The sequence below is a fragment of the Rhinoderma darwinii genome, chromosome 2, assembly GCF_050947455.1.
Source record: "Rhinoderma darwinii isolate aRhiDar2 chromosome 2, aRhiDar2.hap1, whole genome shotgun sequence".
In the NCBI taxonomy this organism is placed as follows: domain Eukaryota; kingdom Metazoa; phylum Chordata; class Amphibia; order Anura; family Rhinodermatidae; genus Rhinoderma; species Rhinoderma darwinii.
Window position 1 is genome coordinate 43,850,537 of NC_134688.1, and position 26,289 is coordinate 43,876,825.

Below are 26,289 nucleotides of genomic sequence, written 5' to 3' on the forward strand. Positions count from 1 at the left end.
ATAGATAGATAGATAGATAGATAGATAGATAGATAGATAGATAGATAGATAGATAGATAGATAATAGATAGATAGATAGATAGATAATAGATAGATAATAGATAGATAGATAGATAGATAGATAGATAGATAGATAGATAGATAGATAGATAGATAGATAGATAGATAGATAGATAGATAGATAGATAGATAGATAGATGATAGATAGATAGATAGATAGATAGATAGATAGATAGATAGATAGATAGATAGATAGATAGATAGATAGATAGATAGATAGATAATAGATAGATAGATAGATAGATAGATAGATAGATAGATAGATAGATAGATAGATAGATAGATAGATAGATAATAGATAGATAGATAGATAGATAGATAGATAGATATGATTTTTTTTCACTTTTAAACAATGTAAAACAGAAAGTTGCTTGTGAAATACAATGATTGTCAGAGGTCCAAATTGAAAGAGGAAAATGTGAGAGATTAAAATCTAGGTCAAAGCAATAAAACTGACACTGGAACATTCCCCCAAGACTCACACTGTTATTTTCTACTAGTTTTGGGTCATTTTAAAACTAATTAAGGATGTTACCACTAGTCTGGAATTTCCAATTACTGTAACTTCCAGAAATGTTTGTATTTTATTCCTGTTCCTATGCAGATAATTACAGTTTCTCCCCATTACATGTCCTTCTAGTACTTTTGTATACAGCGTATGCCCAATTATTTCTGAACGGCACACAGTGATTGTAATCTCTAATAACAAATGGGCTAAAAGACAAGAAAGGTTTGTTCTCTTATAAGAAAAAGAAACCCTGTTCCTCGGCTTTTTAATTATGAAATGCAACACTGTGTCCACCCCGTTAAAACGGCTATTAGATGGAATAAATGATAAAGATACTTGGACACTTGGTCCTTTAATGAGGTAAGATCATATTCTCCAACAAGCTCCTTCACGCTTCATTTGTTGTTATATGTATTGGATTTATCCTCTCACAATCCAATGATTCCAACCAGGTGACTGCAATTGTAACTCATTAGGCAGGGGCATAGTTAGCGGGGGCAGGGGTGGGAGGTGCTGGCAAGGCATGAACCCCTTGATATATATGCCAGGGAGGGATTAACAGGCCACTATACCTTAGCCAGGGGATCTAGACACAGGGCTTGGGCAGATAACGGAATGTTTGCCCCGGGTCAAGGAAAACTTAGCTATGACTCTGACTATAGGTACAAAACATTCATAGTAGGCATAAATCAGAGTGCCATGCTCCATATATACAGTATACAGCATCTTATATACAAATTGCGCTAGGGCAAAAATTGCCTATTGTCCACCTCATTGTTACATAGTTACATAGTTAGTACGGCTGAAAAAAGACACATGTCCATCAAGTTCAACCAAGGGATGGGAAAAGGGAAGGAAAAATTTCTACACATAGGAGCTAATATTTTTCTGTTCTAGGAAATGATCTAACCCTTTTTTAAAGCCATCTACTGTCCCTGCTGTGACGGCTCCTGCGGTAGACTATTCCATAGATTCACAGTTCTCACGGTAAAGAAGCCTTGTCGCCTCTGCAGGTTGAACCTTTTTTTCTCCAGACGGAGGGAGTGCCCCCTTGTTTTTTGAGGGGGTTTTACAAGGAACAGGATTTCACCATATTTTTTGTATGGGCCATTCATATATTTATACAAGTTAATCATGTCCCCCCTTTGTCGTCTTTTTTCAAGGCTAAATAGGTTTAATTCTTTCAATCTTTCCTCATAACTTAAATTCTCCATGCCCCTAATTAGCTTCGTTGCTCTTCTTTGTATTTTTTCCAACTCCAGGGCATCCTTTCTATGAACTGGAGCCCAGAACTGAACTGCATATTCTAGATGAGGCCTCACTAATGCTTTGTAAAGTGGTAATATTACATCCCTGTCCCGCGAGTCCATGCCTCTTTTAATACACGACAATATCCTGCTGGCCTTTGAAGCAGCTGACTGACATTGCATGCTGTTATTGAGTTTATGATTTACAAGTACACCCAGATCCTTCTCAACAAGTGAATCTTCCAGTGTAGCTCCCCCTAGGACATATGATGCATGCAGGTTGTTGGTACCCAGATGCATAACTTTACATTTATCTACATTAAACTTCATCTGCCAAGTGGACGCCCAAACACTTAGTTTGTTTAAATCTGCCTGCATGAACATCTTCCATAGACTGAACTATATTACATAGCTTGGTGTCATCTGCAAAAATAGAAATAGTGCTATTAATCCCATCCTCTATATCATTAATAAATAAGTTGAATAATAGTGGTCCCAGCACTGAACCCTGGGGTACACCACTTATAACTGGGGACCATTCAGAGTAGGAATCATTGACCACAACCCTCTGGATACGGTCCTTGAGCCAATTCTCAATCCAATTACAAACTATATTTTCTAAACCTATAGTCCTTAATTTACCCATTAGGCGTCTATGGGGGACAGTGTCAAATGCCTTTGCAAAGTCCAAAAACACTAAATCCACAGCGGCCCCTCTGTCTAGACTTCTGCTCACCTCTTCATAAAAACAGATTAGGTTAGTTTGACAACTTCTGTCCTTAGTAAAACCGTGCTGGCTGTCACTTATAATGCTATTTATTGTCACATAATCCTGTATATAGTCCCTCAATAGCCCCTCAAACATTTTCCCCACGATGGATGTTAAGCTTACTGGTCTATAATTACCCGGGGAAGACCTAGAGCCCTTTTTGAAAATAGGCACCACATTTGCGCTGCGCCAGTCCCTTGGCACTATACCAGTCACTAGAGATTCTCTGAATATTATGAAAAGGGGGACAGAAATAACTGAACTAAGCTCTTTAAGAATTCTAGGGTGTAACCCATCTGGTCCCGGGGCCTTGTGCACATTTATTTTATTTAATTTAGCTTGGACCATATCTACATTCATCCAATTCAGTATATCAACTGATATATTAACAGCACTGGCACCGGCTATATCAGCTGCTCTTTCTTCTGTTGTATATACAGAGCTAAAGAACCCATTTAGTAACTCTGCCTTCTCTTGATCCCCTGTGACCAACTCCCCATTACCATTATCTAGGGGTCCTACATGTTCAGACCTTGGCTTTTTAGCATTTATATACTTGAAGAATTTTTTGGAATTTGTTTTACTATCCTTGGCCACCTGCCTTTCATTTTGTATTTTTGCTAATTTTATTACATTTTTACAGATTTTATTAAGCTCTTTATATTTTACAAAGGCTACAGCTGTACCCTCAGATTTGTATTTTTTAAATGCCCTTTTTTTGTCGTGTATTGCCCCTTTCACAGAAGGTGTAAGCCATGTGGGGTTTAATTTGAGTCGTTTATACTTGTTACCTATAGGAATAAATTTTGCACTATAATAACTCAAAGTAGATTTGAAAATCTCCCATTTATCATTTGTTCAATTATTTGACATTAGTTCTTCCCAGTCTATGTCCTGAATTGCAGCCCTCATCCTGGGGATTTTGGCTTTCTTAAAATTAAATGTTTTTGCCCTCCCAGCCTGCGTTTGTTTTTTACAGTATAGGTAAAATGTAACTATATTATGATCACTGTTACCGAGGTTTTCACGAACATTGACATTCTCAACAAGATCTGCATTATTAGAAATGACCAGATCCAACAGAGCTTCACCTCTAGTCGGGTCTTCCACAAACTGGCCCAGAAAATTTTCCTGCAACAGGTTGAGAAAATGTCTCCCCCTTGCAGTTGAAGCCGAACCATGACACCAATTAATATCCCGGAAATTAAAATCTCCCATTATCACTACAGTACCCGCCTGTGCAGCCCGCTCCATCTGTTTATATTGCTGAAATTTCATCACCTCAGTTATATTGGGGGGTCTATAGATTACACCAAAAGTAATTTTTTCAGTGTTTACCTCCCTTTCTAGTTCCACCCACAAGGTTTCAACCTCCTCACAGTCTTCACCCACTATTGTCTCTTTCACACTCGCCTTCATATCATTTCTCACATACAGACATACACCACCGCCTTTCCTATTTGTCCTGTCTTTCCGAAAAAGTGTAAAACCCTGTAGATTTACAGCCCAGTCATGTGAAGAGTCCAGCCATGTTTCAGCAACACCAACTATATCTATATTTTCTTCCAGTATCAAGGCCTCCAGCTCCCCCATTTTGCTTGCTAGACTTCTGGCATTTGTGAACATACACTTTAACTTGCCTGTCAGTTTTTCACTTTTATTATCAGAAATGTGATTTGACATTAATCAGGCCTTGTTGATATTATAAAACATAATTTTTATTATGTTAAATTAAAACTCTAAACAAACTTACATCACAAAAAATATTAAAATGTACAGTCCCTATTCATAATTTATCATTTATCAGTAGGATATTATCATCACTTATCTAATAGATTGTCTATGTCGATGACGTTATATTAGATATGTATACAATATCACTGTTGGGATAATGTGTCTGGAGTACACACCATCACAAAAAAAACTCAACATTTAGGCCCCATGCACACGACCGTAAAAAAACCTCAGTTTTTGCGGACCGCAATTGCGGTCCGCAAAAACGGTGCCATTCACTTTCATTGAACGCAGACACCTTTACGTAGCACTACGGAAGGGTGTCCGTGCCATGGAAATGTTCCAGGAATTATGGAACATGTCCGTTCTTTTGCATTTTGCGGGCCGTGCTCCCATACTTTGTATGTGAGCACGGCCCGAAAATGCGGCTGTCAGTCGGCGGCCGGCCGTGCCCGCAATCGTGGGCCGTTATTGCGGGCACGGTCGTTTGTAAAATGATAGGAGGAGTATGAAGTTTAAAACGTTAGAGAGCAAAGCCGCCCCCCACCCCCTGACATGTCTTGCTGTATCTCGGCGTCCTCAGGGGGTTCAGGGCTATGGTATTTGTGAAGTCCTCTTCCTGTCAAAAATCTCTACAATATTAGAAAAAGAGATGGGAATTCATCCAAAAATGTTCTTACTCTTTCTTTAGGGGGTTTTGAAAAAGTAGAACTGCTGGATCTTTAGAAAGCGAGTGCCAACACAAATGCCCTTATTTGAATTATTGTTATGAATAACTTCTGTTTATAGCTGTCTACTATTACTACTACTACTCCCACTCTTACTACTACTATTACTACTACTACTCCCACTCTTACTACTACTATTACGACTACTATTGCTACTACCTTTTACAGATGTGTCCTTTCTTACCTTTCCACCTATCTCAACATATCCTGAGATATGTGGCACCAAATAACCAGCTTTTAAAAAAAATAAAAAAATAAATAAATACAAAGTACCAGTAGCGTTCTGGATGGAGACTCCAGGACTGGTGATGCCTCTGGCATTACTGTCCATATATTGACAGTGATGTTAAGGGCTCCTTCATTCCCAGAGTCCCTGCCCAGAGCACTTCCAATGCTCTGGCCTGGGACTCCATAGTTGAAAGCTCCTAAAATCACTGTCTATACATGGACAGTGACATAAGGGGCTCCCTCTAGGAGCAGAATCTGTGGCCAGAGTGTTGCCGAAGCTCTGGCTGGGGATTCTCGCATTACAAATATGGACAGTGACATCAGGGGCTCCTCCAGGAGTGGAATCCCAGGCCAGAGCGTTCCTGGCGCTCTGGCCGTGATTTTTCACGTTAAAAAGCCCCTAACTGTTACGATTAGCAGCAGGACTGCTGCTAATCAATGATTCTGTTATCACTGTGTTTGGGCATTGCTAGGCAATGCCTTTGGTCTGAATCTGTATTGAGTCATCATTTAGACTCGCCTAGTTGATTAGGGCGGAGTACCTTTCTTGGGCTTACCTCAGGCCTGGATTACTCAGGTGCTAGTAATGCTGTTTCTGGCATGGGCTAACTCTTTTGAGATTTTTGTTTGTGACTTTGTTCCTTGTCTGTCTGCCGGTGTATTCGTTTGTATTGTGGGACCTGTTGGTCCTCTCAGAGATATCGTTTTTGTATATTGTTTTAATGTGTAGTCTGGGATCAGTAGTTTTACTGGTTTGTTTGCCTTTCCTGTGTGTTTGGTCTGCTGCCAAGCTGTTGTCTTACCCTGCTGTGGGATAGTATTCACATAGTGTAAAGGATCTGCCAGGCACAGCTTCGGGGTTAACGCCCATAGGTAATCAGTCGGCACCTGAGTCTATGTCTCTAAGACTGACTCCAGCTTCCACCACTCAGGCTGGCAGGCTTAGGAGTGGGAGAGCCTATCGCAGCCTGGCCAGACGGAGCTAGCTCCCGCCCTCGGTCTATTTATACCTGCCTTTCCTGTTCCTCCTTGCTTGTGATTCTTCTCGTGTGGTTTCCTGGCCCAGCTACAGCTCCTGACTATTTGACCCTGCTCCATACTGACCCTGGCTTTCTGACTACTCTCCTGCTCTGCGTTTGGTACCTCGTACACTCCTGGTTTGACTCGGCTCGTTCACCTCTCTTGTTGCTCACGGTGTTGCCGTGGGCAACTGCCCCATTTCCCTTAGCTTTGTGTACCCTTGTCTGTTTGTCTCGTGCACTTACTGAGCGTAGGGACCGCCGCCCAGTTGTACCCCGTCGCCTAGGGCGGGTCGTTGCAAGTAGGCAGGGACAGAGTGGCGGGTAGATTAGGGCTCACTTGTCCGTTTCCCTACCCCTATCATTACACATAGGGTCAGTAAGTACTGTTCATTCTTGTCCACTGTCTATTCATCCGTTAACTGCTTGCATGCTGTACATCTGCCATCCACTCCATTTGTGCATTGCCTCCATCTTCTACTGTCTTCGGAGTTGGGTTCTGCTCGTCCACTGTTGAGTTACTTGTGCCTTTTGTTTTCTGTCAATGTTAATGCGTGTTTTACCCATGTGATAGCGATTGTCTGGTTTTGCGGTCTTGAGCCCCACCAGCGGCGTAACACTAACGTCACTCTCCATATATAGACAGCGACATCAAGGGCTTTCCAAAGATTGGAGTCCCCAGGTAGAGCGCTTGCAATGCTCTGGCCGGGTACTCCACAGTTGAAAACCCCTGACATCGCTGTCCATATATGGACAGTGATGTCAGGGGATTCTCCGGGCTCAGCGCTTAAATTAGGGCTGTGCCCGTGAAGTTTGGGCTATGTTTTCCACTGTATGCCTATACAGTGGAATACGTCGATGCCTTCTGTTGCAGGTATATGTTGGGACTTCTCCTGACGTGCACTTCCGACGGAAGGAAAAACTTGATGTGAACAGACCCTAAGCTGTGTTGCCTGTCGACATAATCTTTAGGTATTCAATTTCAGCTATGAATGTGATTAGAAAAGTACCTGCAAAAAACAAGCCCCCATACAGGTATGTCAACGAAAAAATAAATAAAATCTATAGCTGTTGGAATGCAAAGAGACGCGAAAACCAAACAATTCCCCTGCCTACTTATTGGGTTAATAAAGTCCACAAGGAAAGAGATCATGGCCAATGCTGTACACAGTTGAGAGGTGGCCTCAAAGCAGAGATCCAATTAGGCCATCCAGCCTCGAGCTGACTCTGCCACCCAGGAACAAAGTGATTGTTTCCCCCACCATGCCCTTTCCAATTTCCCCCTCCATGCCCTTTCCAATTTCCATGTCTCTTTGGCCAATTATCTCCCTCTCCTCTGCTCTGAACAGGTTCTTGCCACCCAGAAGGAAAGGAACCAACCAGGGCATGCCCTCCCCCCCCACTTTCCAAGGACTCCTCTCTCCATTGGGCTTTAGTTATAAAAGGAGGTGTTATACTGCTTACATAATTTCATATACATATTGTGGTTTTACGAAGGCACTCCATAACGATATTACTTGAGAAAACCATTGAAGCGTCCATGGCCGCGGGCCGTCGGGTTTACTCACCTCCCGACGCCCGCAGCCATGGATCAGTGTGCGCTGGCTCGCATCTCTTTCCTAGGAGACGCCAGCGCTCACTTCCGCTCCGGTCCGCTGTGTCCCGTAGGGTGCGCACGCGCACTCGTGCTCGGTCTTAAAGGGCCAGCGTGCACACATGTAAAACAATCATTATCATCAACTACACATGATTCCTGGACTTTAAGAAGAGCCCTGTCCTTCTGATCCTTGCCTGAGCGTTGTTAGTGTTTCCCAAGTCTGTCTTGCAAATGGTCCCTTAGTGTTTTCCCGTTCCAGTTGTTACCCGTGCCCTGTTACCTGTATCCTGTATCCTGTGCTGTGTTCTCGTTTCTGAGCCTCTTAGTGTTGGAGTCATGCCCTACTGCACCTGCTGTTGTTTGCCACGTCCAGAATCGTTTGACACGTCCAGTGTCTTCTGCCATGTCCGGTGTCTTCTGGCACTTCCGGTGTCTTCTGCCACGTCCAGTGTCGTCTGCCACGTCTAGTACTGTCCGCCACGTCTGGTGCAACCTGCTGCACCTACCTCCATCCTTGCGAAAGCCATAGCCACTGTCTGGACTAGTTCAGGTACCCGTGTCTTATGAACTGCTATAGACTTTTGTAAAGACTGTGACTAGGCCAGCTGCCTCTCCGCTTCGGCGGAGTGGCCTAGTGGGTCCACATACCCTGTGATTGTGATAACCATTAAAAAACACAAGCCTTAATTTAAACACATCAACTTTTTGCTGAAGTCTGATCGGCATTCTCAGGTTGACAACTAATGACCCATAAAAGTGTCTGCCACACATGCCCCTCATAACAGTATCTGTCACAGATACCCCTACTAATAGTGTCAGTCACATATACCCACAGTGTCTGCCCTAGATGCCCCTCATAAGTCTGTCACATATACCCCTACAACAGTGTCTAGCAGAACATACAATCTCCACATAGATATTGCCCTGGTCACTATGTTCTCTATGCACCTGGGTTGTCTTACACCTATTAGGAATATGTAAGATTTACAGATAACTTCTATGTCCCAGTGTAATACATATGAGCAAGGTTTGGATATAACCCGTCACACAGAACATTCTGCTGAGATAGGATTTCCAGTCGCTTATTCCTTATGTGTGGAACAAATTATATTGTAATTTATTGTTTAATAATTTAGCAGAATTGCAAATTGGATATCTCGGAATATGTGAAGGTATAGAAAAATGTATGTGACACAATAGAGAATATGCTGTATACCATAAAACGAATTATCCTTAGGGCAAGTGGAGTGTACACTGTTTTATAGATTTAATAGGAAAATATAAGTCATATTACAATGGTTGTACGTGATTAGAAAAACATGTCTGCTTTGTTCCAAAAAGAGCGCCACAACTGTCTACAGGATGTGTGTGATATTGCAGCTCATGGATAGGTGTGGCGCTGTTTTTGGATGAAAGTAGACATTTCTAAAAAAATCCTGGACAACTTCTTTATGTCCACTCAAGATGGAGTACGTAGTTTATATAAAATAGTGTTGTGGGTCCACAAATTCCTTTATTTCCATAAAAAATGGTTTCTGGGATGATCCTAATTAATATGTTCACATCAGGTACTGTCTTTTAATCACGAAGATCCACGGGAGAATAGCGGCCCCATTCATTCCTATGGGCCCATGCAAATGATCGTGTTTTCCACGGTGCGTGCATGGCCCAGGAGCCTGGACCGCAGAAAGAACGGGCATGTCTTATTACGGCCGTGTTCTGCGGCCCAGGCTCATAGGAAATAATGGATGCGGACATGTGCACGGCCCGTGATTTGCGGGCTGCTCTCGGGTGTCACTCCGCGGCTGGCCGACCCGAAAATCACGGCCGTGCACATGGCTACGGTCTTGTGCATGAGGCCTTAGGGTATGTTCACACTCAGTGTTTTTAGCCGTTTTTCTGGCCGTAAACGTCCCGAAAAACGGCTGAAAAATTCGAAGCAGAACGCCCCCAAACATCTGCCCATTGATTTCAATGGGAAATCCGGCATTCTGTTCCGACGGCGCATTTTTTTACGCCTCGTTTTCGGAAAGTAGAGCGGAAAAAGACACCCGCGAAAAAGAAGTGCATGTCACCACTTGGGACGTTTTTGGAGCCACTTTTCATTGACTTTTCAAAAACAGCTCCAAAAACGGCCGTAAAAAACGTCTGAAAATCAGGAGCTGTTTTCCCTTGAAAACAGCTCCGTATTTTCAGACATTTTTGAATTTGCGTGTGAACATACCCTTATAGACTTCAATGGAGAGAGCAATTACAGCAATCTCTCCATCGAAGCCGATGCAGCTGGAGGCCTCTTTGCATTGACAATGAGAGGTCAGAAGACTGCTCCACTCCCGATAATTGGAGGTCATAGAGATAACTCCCCATCTTTCAACCATTTATGGCATGTCCTGCTGCTATGCCATACATTCTTTAAATAAGGAAACCCCTTTAATGTATTAGGGAGTGCTGAACAAGGTTTGGATACTGGACTGTGCTCCAGGCATTACCCTTTAAGCATTTTCAATTACTTTCTTTAACTTGGTTATCATGGATCCCGAGCACCTCGGATGGTCGCTGCTGTACTATTACTTCCTGCCATATTGCATTGTTTAATGACATTTTAATCTACCAATTTATTTTGTGACAACCTCCAGCGTTTAATCCAATCACTGCTTTATTATAAAGACTGTTGTTATAGACTGAAGTGACAATACTGTCCAATACAAAGTTCCCATTTTTGACTTTCCAGCACGGATATTGAAGATATGACTGATGTAGCCTATTAATCCCGTTTATGAGAGTGACATATGGAATCTGGATATGACTCATGATGGAAGAGGATGGATTTTTATAAGTTATATTAACATTTATTGATTTTCTATTTCTGTGAACGAGGTAGAGAAATACTGACATATTGAATTCCTGTCATAAAGGTCTAGCGTCTAATTTTATACTTAACAGTGACTGATGAGGAGTTCAAGGAGAGGGAATGGAAGAGTATACGAAATACATCCTCAGTCAATAGGATTACAGCATTTATCCTAAGGCTTGTATAATCCGCTCTACTTTCTGGAAGACATTTTGGTTTCTTAAACTTTTATTAATAAGCATCGAACAAGAGGACATCGGCTGAATAGCATTGTTTTTTTTCTAAGCCTTGCATTTAGTTTTAACTGGAAGGTTAGTAGATTGGAAAGAAAGAAGACAAAGGGGTTGTCGATTTAAAGGAGTATGGATGGTATAAAAGGGGTTTCCTGTTTGATACCCGACCCTATTTGCCATAGCAGAGAGTAGGACTCTGGAGGCATAAACATGTATTATACTTGACTAAGCACTAATACCACATTTCAGTGCTCCTCTTTTCGCTGGCAAACTCGCCCACCTTCTCCGAACTGACGTTGCCAGGCTATGGTGACGTCGCAGTACTATTCATCCTAATCTTGCCCTTGCACAGTTACCTTTCACTACGGCACATGTGCAGAACGCTCCCTTCTCTAGCAATCGTGTTGTGCTAGTTTCGGGCGCAAACTGTGCATGCACCGTAGTGAGAGGCAATGGCGCAAGTTTGAGATTAGCATGAATAGTACTGTGATATCGCCATAGCCTGGCTACATCAGTCTGGTGGGGGGCATGTTTGCCAGCGAAAAGATGAGCACTTGCGGTGAAACAACCCAACTAAGTGGCAAAAAATAAACCTGATTTTCTCAAAAACGACTTGGAATTGCAGCATAAAATAGGTATGCAGGGAAAGAGTTTTTGATTGCCTATCAAACCCTAGGGCCGGTTTTGTAGGCAATTTTCTGCCGACAGATTTTTTTTTTGAAGGCTATGGACACCTTTGACACGGAAACAAATATATATATATTTTTTTTACATTCTTTTATTTATATTTTCATCAGAAAGTTTATACATCAAAACAGAAAATATACGCAACCATCATACATGTATAGCAGGAATAAACAAAAAAGAAAATAAAGATAAAATAAAAGTATTATGCATATAACATTGCCGAACACAATGCACCACATTCTTCTCTTCCAGCAGAAGAGAAGACAATATTAGAAACAAAATACATGGATATCAGGACACAGATCAATCCAAAATTAGCAATACTGACAATGCATTCAAGACAGTGGGCACCACGACACTCGGCATCCGAACCACCATACATCAGAGCGAACTGGTATCCACATTCCGCATCAGAGATAGGATAAAATATGTTACATAGCAAGAGAACCCACAGACCATCTGACATATCAGACCAAGCAGATCCCCCCTTCCAGTCCAGCTACCCCCCCTCTGCAAAACAGGGCATGCCCCTCCTACACCCCCCGTGGGACCTAGGCATAAAGCAAATAATCCTCTGACTCACAGAACTCCCTCCATCCCTGCCAGACCAACCCCGCCGATCTTGAGATCGTATGATGGGCCTGTGTTGCTTCCTCCATTCTCTGCAGATGCAGTATCTCCTGAAACCATTCAGTAATGGTTGGCACGCTACAGGTCTTCCATAAACGTGGAATAACCGTGCGTGCTGCGATCAACAGGAAACTAATCAGGGTTTTCGTGTATCTTTTGACCGCTCCGGGGAACATGGAGAGTAGCAACACCTCCGGGGTATTGGGGAGCTCCTGACCTGTGATTTTATGTATCAGGTCCACTACGGTAGACCAGAATGTGTTGATTAACGGGCCACCAGATGTGTAACATCGTACCCCCCCACACCACTACACCGCCAACATTGATCAGGTACCGCCGGATAGAAGGAGTGAAGCAATGCTGGAACCCTATACCACCTAGACAAGTTCTTGTTGTTAGTTTCCTGGGCTTTACAGGAGATAGAGAATCTATGGCACCGGGCAAATGCTTTTGACCAGTCAGCCGGCGATGGGGGCGAAGTAAGCTCCCTCTCCCACCCCTTCACAAAGGATGGAGGAACATCATTTCTTAAGTCCTGTAAAAAATTATAAATGAGGGAGATAGTTCTAACTGGGGGAGATGAGGCAACACATAACTGCTCCAGCGGTGTCAGGTCGCTATGCAAAGACAGCCTCGTCTTATTGGCAGTGTAGAAATGTTGCATCTTCAAAAAATCCCACCGCCCAACCAGTGATCTCTCCAGTTCCGGGACAAGCGCCTCAAAAGACTTCAGGCCACCACTCGTCAGCACATGGCGAAAAGTCAAAGGCGAAAGTCTGGATTTACAAGCCAAGAAGTTGGAATGTATCCCAGGGGGAAAATCCACATTATGTGAAATCGCCACCAACGGACCATCAGCAGGTATCGCTATCGCCAAAGCTCGGTAACGATTATATGTGAGTACCACTTGTCCCGCAACCAAACGGAGCAAAGCGTTCCCCCTCCCCCTTAAGTACCTCCTGAAAACAGCTCCGTAATTTCAGACGTAAATGCAGTTTACGTGTGCACATACCCTAAGGCCTTTTCAGGCCATGTCATTAAGGGGTTAATTATGATAATCCCATTGATCTTCATTCTCCTTTTTCGGTTTTTTTCACTTTCTTTCAGTCCAGCCCATGGGGTAAGAGGGGATCGGGTGCTGGGTGATAGAGGTTTGTGGTTTGGGGTTGTATTTGCTTTTTCATTAAAGATGGGAATTTTTTTTATAGAAAACAGAAGGTCCATGTATTGGGACACAAAAAAGGATTGTGTAAAGTAGACAACCCCTTTAAATGAAGAAAATACATAAGAACTCATTATTCTTTGCCATACTCTATTATGTCATTAACAATACAATTACTATCTAATACAGAAAATGACTTTGAGAAAATATGTAGTGATGTTCTCTAGCCGTGAATGGATGCCTCCCAATAGGCCGTAAAAGTTAAATATATCAATGTTCTCCGGTTAAGACACATTAATTGCAGCCGCAGCCAGATAGTGATTCATTTTGTAAAGCATTAGAACAATGACAGGTAGAAAAGCGCTTGTAGAAAGGCTGTAACCATTTATCACTACATATTAGTAAGTCAGTGAACAGATCGAGAACCAAGTCTCAGTACAATATTATCTTATAGGAGTGATCCAGACGGCTCCTGGTTAGGCCTCATGCATGTGACCGTATTCGGGATCCGCATTACACAGATCCCATATATAGCACCAATAGAATTCCATGTGTCCATATCCGACCTTTGTACCTTTCATAGGGATTTTCACCTACAGTGAAGGAAATAAGTATTTGATCCCTTGCTGATTTTGTAAGTTTGCCCACTGTCAAAGACATGAACGGTCTAGAATTTTTAGGCTAGGTTAATTTTACCAGTGAGAGATAGCTTATATAAAAAAAAAAAAAAAAAACACATTGTCAAAATTATATATATTTATTTGTATTGTGCACAGAGAAATAAGTATTTGATCCCTTTGGCAAACAAGACTTAATACTTGGTGGCAAAACCCTTGTTGGAAAGCATAGCAGTCAGACATTTTTAGTAGTTGATGATGAGGTTTGCAGACATGTTAGATGGAATTTTGGCCCACTCCTCTTTGCAGATCATCTGTAAATCATTAAGATTTAGAGGCTGTCGCTTGGCAACTCGTATCTTCAGCTCCCTCCATAAGTTTTCGATGGGATTAAGGTCTGGAGACTGGCTAGGCCACTCCATGACCTTAATGTGCTTCTTTTTGAGCCACTCCTTTGTTGCCTTGGCTGTATGTTTCGGGTAATTGTCGTGCTGGAAGACCCAGCCACGAGCCATTTTTAATGTCCTGGTGGAGGGAAGGGGGTTGTCACTAAGGATTTGACGGTACATGGCTCCATCCATTCTCCCATTGATGCGGTGAAGTAGTCCTGTGCCCTTAGCAGAGAAACACCCCCAAAACATAATGTTTCCACCTCCATGCTTGACAGTGGGGACGGTGTTCTTTGGGTCATAGGCAGCATTTCTCTTCCTCCAAACATGGCGAGCTGAGTTAATGCCAAAGAGCTCAATTTTAGTCTCATCTGACCACAGCACCTTCTCCCAATCACTCTCAGAATCATCCAGATGTTCATTTGCAAACTTCAGACGGGCCTGTACATGTGCCTTCTTGAGCAGGGGGACCTTGCGGGCACTGCAGTATTTTAATCCATTACGGCGTAATGTGTTACCAATGGTTTTCTTGGTGACTGTGGTCCCAGCTGCCTTGAGATCATTAACAAGTTCCCCCCGTGTAGTTTTCGGCTGAGCTCTCACCTTCCTCAGGATAAAGGATACTCCACGAGGTGAGATTTTGCATGGAGCCCCAGATCGATGTCGATTGACAGTCATTTTGTATGTCTTCCATTTTCTTACTATTGCACCAACAGTTGTCTCCTTCTCACCCAGTGTCTTACTTATGGTTTTGTAGCCCATTCCAGCCTTGTGCAGGTCTATGATCTTGTCCCTGACATCCTTAGAAAGCTCTTTGGTCTTGCCCATGTTGTAGAGGTTAGAGTCAGACTGATTAATTGAGTCTGTGGACAGGAGTCTTTTATACAGGTGACCATGTAAGACAGCTGTCTATAATGCAGGCACCAAGTTGATTTGGAGCGTGTAACTGGTCTGGAGGAGGCTGAACTCTTAATGGTTAGTAGGGGATCAAATACTTATTTCTCTGTGCACAATGCAAATAAATATATATAATTTTGACTATGTGATTTTCTTTTTTTTTTAAATATAATCTATCTCTCACTGGTAAAATTAACCTAGCCTAAAAATTCTAGACAGTTCATGTCTTTGACAGTGGGCAAACTTACAAAATCAGCAAGGGATCAAATACTTATTTCCTCCACTGTATTTCAAGCATTGCGTCTCAGAGTAGAATACTGCCTCACAGAGGTACCTGGAGGCACCACGTGCAAAAAAAAGTCTGTGCTAAGTACCCGTATTGAAGTCTATGTACTACAGTATGCGTCCACACCAGTGGCGTAACTACCGCTATGGCAGCCGTAGCGGCTGCTACGGGGCCCGCAACATGAGAGGGCCCGTGCCACCAGCCGGCACGGCCCCCCCCCTCCCATGGCCGGAGGTTCTGCTAGCAGCTGCTATGGCTGCTACAGCCCAACGCCACTGAAGGGGTTGTTCCTACAAAAGACATGCATCCCCTATCCACAGGATAGGGGATACATGTGTGATCACTGGGACGCCCAGCGATAAGGAGAACGGGGGACTGAAAGTCCCCCAAAGTTCTCCACGACAAACCTCGGACTTCCGGGGTCTGTCTGCAGCTCCATAGAAATGAATTGTGCATCGGTCGCGCTTGTGCGCATGCGTGACCAGCGCTCCTTTCATTTTTATTGAACTGCGCAGACGCCGAAAGTCCGAGGTTTGTCATGGAGAACTTTGGGGGACTTTCGGTTCCCCGTTCTCCTTATCGCTGCCAGCGATCACACATGTATCCCCTATCCTGTGGATAGGGGATACATCTCTTTTGTAGGACAAACTATAGGCCGTTTTTTTTTGGGGGGGGTCTGTATGGCGTTATCTACAGGGGTAGTTCTGTATGGTGTTATTTACAGGCGGGGTCTGTATGGCGTTATCTACAGGGGGGGTCTGTATGGCGTTATCTACAGGGGGGTCTGTATGGTGTTATCTACAGGGGGGTCTGTATGGCGTTATCTACAGGGGGGTCTGCATGGCATTATCTACAGGAGGGGTCTGTATGGCGTTATCTACAGTGGGGGTTCTGTATGGCGTTATCTACAGGGGGTGGCGTTATCTACAGGGGGGTCTGTATGACGTTATCTACAGGGGGTCTGTATGGCGTTATCTACAAGGGGGTTCTGTATGGTGTTATGTACAGGGGGGGTCTTTATGCCGTTATCTACAGGGTGGGTCTGTATGGCGTTATCTACAGGGGGGTCTGTTTGGCATTATCTACAGGGGGGTCTGTATGGTGTTATCTACAGGGGGGGTCTGTATGGCATTATCCACAGGGGGACTCTGCATGGTGTTATCTACTGGGGGGTCTGTATGGGGTTATCTACATGGGGGTCTGTATGGCGCTATCTACGGGGGGGGGGGTCTGTATGGCGTTATCTACAGGGGGGTTTGTATGGTGTTATCTACAGGGGGCTGTATGGCGTTATCCAGGGCTGCCATCAGGAATTTCTGGGCCCCATACTGCCAATGAGTCTGGGCCCCCGCCCCCCTCATTATTAGGAGGGGGTGTGAAATGTAAAGGGGCGGGAGGTAGGGCACATTAAAAAGAAAACTCTTTGGAGGAGCAGGGCAGAGACAGGAGGTGGGTGTCGGAGGGCAAAGGGGAGAAACTAAGTGCCAGGGCTGGGAGAACTGAAGGTAGCAGTGGTAGCCAGGGGGGAGACGCAACCTCACAGGGGCTCTGTGGAGTGACAAGGAAGAGACAAGAGACAGCGGCTCTGTGGGGGGCAAAAAGGGAAAGTGAGTGTGTGTGTGTGTGTGTGTGTGTGTAGAATCTGTCAGGGTGTAGGAGGGCAATATAAACAAAAATCATTGCACTGAAGCCCTATACACAGCAGAGTCACTCACCAAAATGTAGTCCCTAAGATCTCCCACCGCCACGGGCATGTCTGGATGATGCTTTTGCATTCTCTTCACACGCTGCACACACGTTATCTGTGTGTAGCGCTATCTACAGGGGGCTGTGTGTGGCGCTATCTGCAGGGGTGGGTGAGGCGCTATCTACAGGGGGGTGTGTGGCGCTATCTACAGGGTGGGTGTGGCGCTATCTACATGGGATTGTGTGGCGCTATCTACATGGGATTGTGTGGTGCTATCTACAGGGGGCAGTGTGTGACACTATCTACAGGGGAGTGTGTGTGTGGCGCTATCTACAGGGGGTATGTTCGGCGCTAACTACAGGGGAGTGTGTGGCACTCTCTACAGGGGATTCCAGTCCAGGAGGAGACCCTGACCTCACTGTCCATATATGGACAGTGACCTCAGGGGCTACCTCTAGGAGAGGAATCCCCGACCAGAGTGTCGGCAACTCTCTGGCCGGGGATTCCGCTCCTGGATGGGTGAATGGGAGAGCAGGAAGCTGATACTTTCCTGCTCTGCCATAGTATTCAATTGTATCTGCATCCTGTGGACGCAAATACAATTGAATATGGCAGTGGCTGAGACACGTCTGGGACAGTAATTTGCCGGGACTGCCTCCTTAGATTCAGGACAGTCCCTGCAAATTGAGGACTGTTGCTAACTATGCCTCCGGTATAAGCTTTCTCCCCCTACCCAGGTATACTCTCTCCTTCCTCTACCCCTCCCCATGTATAATTTCTCCCCTCCCTTCAGATATCATCACTTTTCACCCAATTATTACCCCCCCCCCCCCCCATTGTATAATGCCTCCTCCAGTGGAGGGATGTCACGATACCAGAATTTGGACTTCGGTACCGATGCTTTGTGTAGTATTGCGATTTCGATAACAAAGCGATACTTTGCCAACAGTAATAAAAAAAAAAACCAGTTCTTCCATTTCTTATGTGAGGCGCGAGGTGTGATGGTAAATTTAACCTCCATGTGCCTCACATTAATAGTAATTAACCCCATCATGTTCCTCAATTATAAAGGGTTAATGTGTAAGGTACATGATGGGGTTAATTACTATTAATGTGAGGCACATGGAGGTTCAAAATTCATAATACCTCGTGCCTCACATTAATAAGTGAAAGAAGTTTTTATTTTATTTTTTACAACGTACACATCATAAATGATGCAAAAAAATTGTTGTGCAGGTTATTACAGCCGCGCCAATACCAATTATGTGCATGTTTTATGTATTGAGACTTATTTTAATGTGTTTTGTAAAAAAAGTGTATGTGGATTTTTTTTAAATGTAACATTACTTTATGTTTTTACTTTCTTTTTGAAACTTTAATGTACTGGTATATATCTATATACGGATAGTACACAGGCAGTTGTTAGGACAGACCTGAGTATGCCCTAACAGGAAATATGGTAAGACAGCCCTGGGGTCCTTCATTGGACCTTGGCCTGTCTGCCCATATATGGTATGTCCCTCAATCGCGTCACAGGGATTCCTGTGACGTGATCCAAGGGGCATCCCCCCTTCTTATTTTCCCCTGAATGCTGCAGTCAGCTTTGATCGCAGCATTCAGGGGAATAGCGACAGAGATGAGAGGTTTCTTTGATCTCTGCCTTTATAGAGTGGGACTGCGGCTGTGTAATACAACCATTGCCCCGCCCCGCACGCGGTCAGCACGAGGTGATGCGGGCGGCGCTGCACTAATGAGCGGCGGTTCAGGCACTGAAGACAGAACATGCGGGGGTGTTTTGTAGTGCGCCCGCCATGTTCTGTTTTCAGTGCCGCCGCTCATTAGTGCAGCGCTGGCCGCATCACATAATCCTGGCGGCGCTCACATGTCAGGACTCCGGAGCAGGGCCGTGACTGTGTTACACAGCCGCAGCTCCGCTCTCATACATTCATGTATTACAATATTGAGCTGCGCGGCCGCACAGCTTAGTATCGAAATACATGAAATAACGGTATCGAACCGTTTGGGGGTGCACGGTATCGAAACCGTATCGAAGTTTTGATGCATCGTGCATCCCCACTCAAGTGCCATCCGCCCTCCATTATTATCTCCTTCCCACTCTAGTATCATTTCCCTCCCTACCCAATGCCATCTCACTGCCCCATTATCATCTCCCTGCCCCATTATCATCTCCCTGCCCCCATTATCATCTCCCTGCCCCATTATCATCTCCCTGCCCCCATTATCATCTCCCTGCCCCATTATCATCTCCCTGCCCCCATTATCATCTCCCTGCCCCCATTATCATCTCTCTGCTCCCATTATCATCTCCCTGCCCCATTATCATCTCCCTGCCCCCATTATCATCTCCCTGCCCCCATTATCATCTCACTGCCCCATTATCATCTCACTGCCCCATTATCATCTCCCTGCCCCCATTATCATCTCCCTGCCCCCATTATCATCTCCCTGCCCCATTATCATCTCCCTGCCCCATTATCATCTCCCTGCCCCCATTATCATCTCCCTGCCCCCATTATCATTTCCCTGCCCCCATTATCATCTCCCTGCCCCATTATCATCTCCCTGCCCCATTATCATCTCCCTGCCCCCATTATCATCTCCCTGCCCCATTATCATATCCCTGCCCCATTATCATATCCCTGCCCCATTATCATCTCCCTGCCCCATTATCATCTCCCTGCCCCATTATCATCTCCCTGCCCCATTATCATCTCCCTGCCCCATTATCATCTCCCTGCCCCCATTATCATCTCCCTGCCCCATTATCATCTCCCTGCCCCATTATCATCTCCCTGCCCCCATTATCATCTCCCTGCCCCCATTATCATCTCCCTGCCCCCAATATCATCTCCCTGCCCCCATTATCATCTCCCTGCCCCATTATCATCTCCCTGCCCCCATTATCATCTCCCTGCCCCCATTATCATCTCCCTGTCCCATTATCATCTCCCTGCCCCCATTATCATCTCCCTGTCCCATTATCATCTCTCTGCCCCATTATCATCTCCCTGCCCCCATTATCATCTCCCTGCCCCATTATCATCTCCCTGCCCCATTATCATCTCCCTGCCCCCATTATCATCTCCCTGCCCCATTATCATCTCCCTGCCTCATTATCATCTCCCTGCCCCCATTATCATCTCCCTGCCCCATTATCATATCCCTGCCCCATTATCATCTCCCTGCCCCATTATCATCTCCCTGCCCCCATTATCATCTCCCTGCCCCCATTATCATCTCTCTGCTCCCATTATCATCTCCCTGCCCCCATTATCATCTCCCTGCCCCCATTATCATCTCCCTGCCCCCATTATCATCTAACTCTACCCCCTCCCCATAGAAAGCAAAACTCTTCCCCACGTCTGTATTAGTTTACACTGCAGCATAGGATTGTATCACTATCAGCTCCACGACGGCTCTTTTCTCCTGTCCTGTGTAAACAGAGGGAGAAGACAGGTTTATTGCCACATGTTACACAGGACGGGAGATAAGAGCCGTAGAGCTGATACAATCCTATGCGTTGTTAACATAATACAGACGTGGGTAAGATATTTACTTTCTATGGGGGCAGGAGGAGATTTTTTCAGGAGGCTCCGGGCAGCAGCAGCCGGACACAGACATAACTTAGTACTCACTGTGTCTGAAGAAGAAGACGACGACTGCTGCTGCTGCTGGACGTATCCTCCGAGGCTGAGCTCATAACTCCCGCTGCTGTGATGTCTCCTCCCCACACGCTGTCACGCTGTTGTGGAGGAGGAGGGGCGGGCACATCTCACTCTCCAGCGGGCCCTTACGATTTTATTCTGATGTAATGAACGGGCCCCTGCTTCGTGATGGGACCTGTTCCTTTCACCGAAATGAAATCGTAAGAGCCACACTGCCGTGAGTATATTAATTCCAGCGGGCCCCTTTTTTTTAAATTTATGCCCGGGCCCCTCACTGCAGTACCCCCAGTCCCCCCCTGATGGCGGCCCTGGCGTTATCTACAGGGGGGATTTTGGGCTATAAGACGTTATCTACAGGGGAGGCTGTATGACGTTATCTACATGGGGGTCTGTATGGCGCTATCTACGGGGGGGGGTCTGTATGGCGTTATCTACAGGGGGTTTGTATGGCGTTTCTACAGGGGGCTGTATGGCTTTATCTACAGGGGGGATTTTGGGCTATAAGACGTTATCTACAGGGGAGGCTGTATGACGTTATCTACAGGGGGCTGTATGGCGTTATCGACAGGGGACTGTGTATGGTGCTATCTATAGGGGGGTGCTGTGTGGTGGAATCTATAGGGAAGCACTATCTACAAGGAGGGGTTGTGTGATACCCAGCGGATGGGGGGCCCCAGTCAAAAGTTTGCTATGGGGCCCAGTCTTTCCTAGTTATGCCCCTGGTCCACACACTGTGTACATGATGCCTTAGCACAGGGGTCTCAAACTCGGCCGGGTAAGTGGGCCGCATATAGAAAAAATTGGAAGTTGACGGGCCGCATTACTTTCAAATTTGATACAATACAAAATTATTGTTAATCAATTAGTTATTTGAACTACTATAACACTATATTACTATAATAATACCGCTGGGTTTAAAATTTGAGATATTTCTCCACGTGCTTATTTCAACAATCCAGCTTTCCAGTTTAAGTGTCGCTAAATGCAGTCGGCGGCTCAGTTAGCACACATGTCAAGGGCAGCCCCTTTTTAGATAGTGCCGCAGTGCCCTCTGTGGATGCTGCCGCAGTGCCCTCTGTGGATGCTGCCGCAGTGCCCTTTGTGGATGCTGCCGCAGTGCCCTCTGTAGATAATGCAACACACCCCTAGATAAGGCCACAGTGCCCTCTGTAGATAAGGCCCCAGTGCCCTCTGTAGATAAGGCCCCAGTGCCCTCTGTAGATAAGGCCATAGTGCCCTCTGTAGATAAGGCCACAGTGCCCTCTGTAGATAATGCAACACACCCCTAGATAATGCCAGTGTCCTCTTCAGATACTGCCACACACCCACTTGTAGATAATGCCACAGTGCTCTCTGTAGGGGCTGCCACAGTGCCCTCTGTAGAGGCTGCCACAGTGCCCTCTGTAGAGGCTGCCACAGTGCCCTCTGTAGAGGCTGCCACAGTGCCCTCTGTAGAGGCTGCCACAGTGCCCTCTGTAGAGGCTGCCACAGTTCCCTCTGTACATTCTGCCACAGTGCCCTCTGTAGATGCTGCCACAGTGCCCTCTGTAGATGCTGCCACAGTGCCCTCTGTAGAGGCTGCCACAGTGCCCTCTGTAGAGGCTGCCACAGTGCCCTCTGTAGAGGCTGCCACAGTGCCCTCTGTAGATGCTGCCACAGTGCCCTCTGCAGATGCTGCCACAGTGATGTCAGGGGCTTGCCCAGAGCTGGAGTCCCGGAGCAGAGCCGCTTCTGGCACTCTGCCTGGGATTCCAGCTCTGCTCCTGACATCACTGTCCATATATGGACAGAGATGTCATGGGAAACCCCAGAGCTGGAGTCCCAGGCAGAGCGCTAGTAGGCTCTTCCTGGGACTCCAGCTGTGCTCCTGACATCACTGGGACTCCTGCTCTGGGGAAGCCCCTGACATCATTGTCGATGTATGGACAGCGATGTCAGAGGCTTCCCCAGAATCCCGGAGCAAGCCCCTCCGGGACTCTGGCTCTGGGGAAGCCCCAGACATAGCTGTTCATATGTGGACAGCGATGTCAGGGAATTCCAGACTCTCGGAGCAGAGCCGATACTAGCGGCTCTGTGTCCCGCGGGCCGCAGATGACAGCCCCAGGGGCCGCATGCGGCCCGCGGGCCGCGTGCTTGAGACCCCTGGCCTAGATAGTTAAATTCACTAAGTAAAGAACTCCTACGCGTTTCACCCTTAGTTTATCGGGGAGACATCTGGAGTTTCTGATATATAGTTTGTTAGTGTTTAGGAGTTCTTTACTGAATGCAGATCTGACCGCAATATATTATAAAGGGCTAGACAATGCAGACATAGGGGAGTGCCAGTGTGCGATCCTCTAAGAAGACTCTGACTACACCCTGTGCCAAATCAAACTATATAATAAGGGAACCATTACCCGCTGCCTATTTGACACTTAGATGTTATGTATGTTTACCAATAAATGTGTGTTGTCCCACGTTTTAACAGCTACATAAAAGCTACGTTTTATAAATACTCCTTCCTTACTATTATAATATAACTGAAACTGGAAAGAATAACGGGAACCAGCCCGTTGTTTAGAATCTGGGAATCTTAGACAACTGTAAAGTTTGGTGGAGGAGGGATAATGCTATGGGATTGTTTTTCAGGGTTTTGCCCCCTAGTTCCAGTGAAGGGCAATCTTAACAGCTCACAATATCAAAACATTTTGGACAATTGTAGCTTCCAACTTTGTGGGAACAATTTGGTGTTCGGCCCTTTTCTGTGCCAGCATGACTGTGCCCAGTGCACAAGGTCTATAAAGACATGGTTGGTGAGTTTGGTGGGGGGGACTTGACTGGCCGCACAGAGCTCTGATCTCAACCCCATCAAACATCTTAGGGATGAACTAGAACAGAGATTGTGAGCCAGGCCCTCTCATCCAACATCAGTGTCTGAACTCACAAATGCTCTGCTGGATAAATGGGCAAAAATTCCCACAGACACACTCCAAATTCTTGTAAATTGCTGTAAAGGGAGGACCAACCCCATATTAATGTCTATGGATTTAGATTGAGATGTCTTAAAAACTACTATAGTAGTAATGTGTAGGTGTCCCAATACTTTTTTCCATATTTTTGTCTATCTGGGACATTTGGAGCTCTGTATCAGAAAAATAGGGCTTCAACTATTATAAACTTGTACATATAGCACAGGGTGTTGGACCTTAAAATAACATAATAATAAAAGGAGGAGTTTGACGAGTGATATTTATGTTGTCACGTATTATGGTAACCAGTAACTTCATCAAATGACAGTAAAGTATTCATGGCAGTTAGAGTTAATGAATGTAATCATGTCCCAATCAGGATAATGAGGATGTGATCAGTGCATGGTAACAGTTGTACCACAGAATAATGTAATATTTGTTACACTGATTCCATCGTTCAGCTATGAGCGCGGCATTTCTAGAGAATCCGATATATATATATAGCAGACGTGGAAAGGGACTTCTATTTCTGATACAGACTAATTGGTTTGGAATTAATTTTGTTACATATACTGGAGAAATGACTTCTGTTTATACAATCTTTCCTGGCATCTAGGCTCCCCTACACCCCAGGGTACTTGTGCCATGTGATGATCAAGTGGGTTACACAATTTGAGTCGTATTCTATTTTGCTACATTTTTTGGGTTGAGTCTCACTATTGAGTCACCCATTAGAATACAATGTAAATATTATATGTCTTCTTTTGGAGTGTGACTGCCCCACAATGGTATCATGCCACCCAAAAGTTACAGTCACCAGGGGTCCAGCACTCGCATACACATATATTCACTTACTAGTAATGAAGACTACTTAGGGATCTCATTACGGCCTTATTTTCTTTACTGTATTTATGACTTGTGACTGGCAAACTGTTATGGGGTATCTGTGGCTGGCACAATGCTTTGAAGGTATCTTTGACTGATACAATGTTATTAGAGATATCTGTGACTGGCATACTGATGTGGAGGTATGTGTAGTTGGCACACTGTTAAAATGAGCTGCTATGACTAATTTACTACTATGTGGGCATCTCTGGCTAATCCCCTGGTATTGGATCATCTCTGTCAGGCACATTGTTATGAGGGCATCTGTGGCTAGCATTATAATATAAAGGTATCTATGGATAGCACACTGCATCTGTGGCTGGCACACTGCTTGAGATCATCTCTGACTGTCACTATGTTAATGGCATCATGGCTGGCACACTGCTATTAGGTCATCTCTGCCTATCACTATGTTATGGGGCATCTTGGCTGGCACACTGCTATTAGGTCATCTCTGCCTGTCACTATTGTTATGGGGCATCTTGCCAGGCAGACTGCTATGAGGTCATCCTTGGCTGTCACTATTGTTATGGGGCATCTTGGCTGGCACACTGCTATGAGGTCATCCTTGGCTGTCACTATGTTATGGGGCATCTGTGGCTGGCACACTGCTATGAAGTAATCTCCGGCTGTCACTATATTATAGAGGCATCTGTGGTTGGTGCACTCTTAGGGTATGTTCACACGTACACGTTCGATACGCCTGAAATTACGGAGCTGTTTTCAGGAGAAAACAGCTCCTGAATTTCAGACATAATGGCATGTGCAGGCGTTTTTCGCAGCGTCCATTACGGACGTAATTGGAGCCGTTTTTCTATGGAGTCAATACGGCTCCAAAGCACCGGCAAACATCTGGCCATTTATTTGAATGGGTTTTACGATGCACTGTGCCGACGGTCATTTTTTTACGCGCCGCTGTCAAAAGACGGCACGTAAAAAAGACGCCCGCGTCAAAGAAGTGCATGTCACTTCTTGGGACGTAATTGGAGCCATTTTCCATTGACTCCATAGAAAAACAGCTCCAATTACGTCTGTAATGGACGCTGCGAAAAACGCCTGCACATGCCATTACGTCTGAAATTCAGGAGCTGTTTTCTCCTGAAAACAGCTCCGTAATTTCAGGCGTATCGAACGTGTACGTGTGAACATACCCTAAAGCCGATTCAAATGAATGGGCAGATGTTTGCCGGCGCTTTGGAGCCGTATTTTCGGACGTAATTCGAGGGTTAACATGCCGTAATAGGGTGTGTGAACCCAGCCTAAAGGAGCAACAGTGGCTGGAATACTTCTATGAGGGCTGGTACTTCGGCATTGGATCATCTCTGGCTGACATGCTGCTATTGTGCATCTGTAACTGGCATGCTGTTAGGCTCAATTCACACCACTGTTGGAGTCGATTTTTCTAACCGTGCAGAACTGGATTATTTCTTGCCACTTCGCA

The 26,289-nt window shown here is 45.2% G+C and overlaps 1 long non-coding RNA gene across 1 annotated transcript in view; it reads left to right on the forward strand.

The window, feature by feature from the left end:
* Window positions 1–26,289, forward strand: part of LOC142740516 (uncharacterized) — a 127,198-nt gene that overhangs the window by 67,579 nt on the left and 33,330 nt on the right. The window lies entirely within an intron of this gene.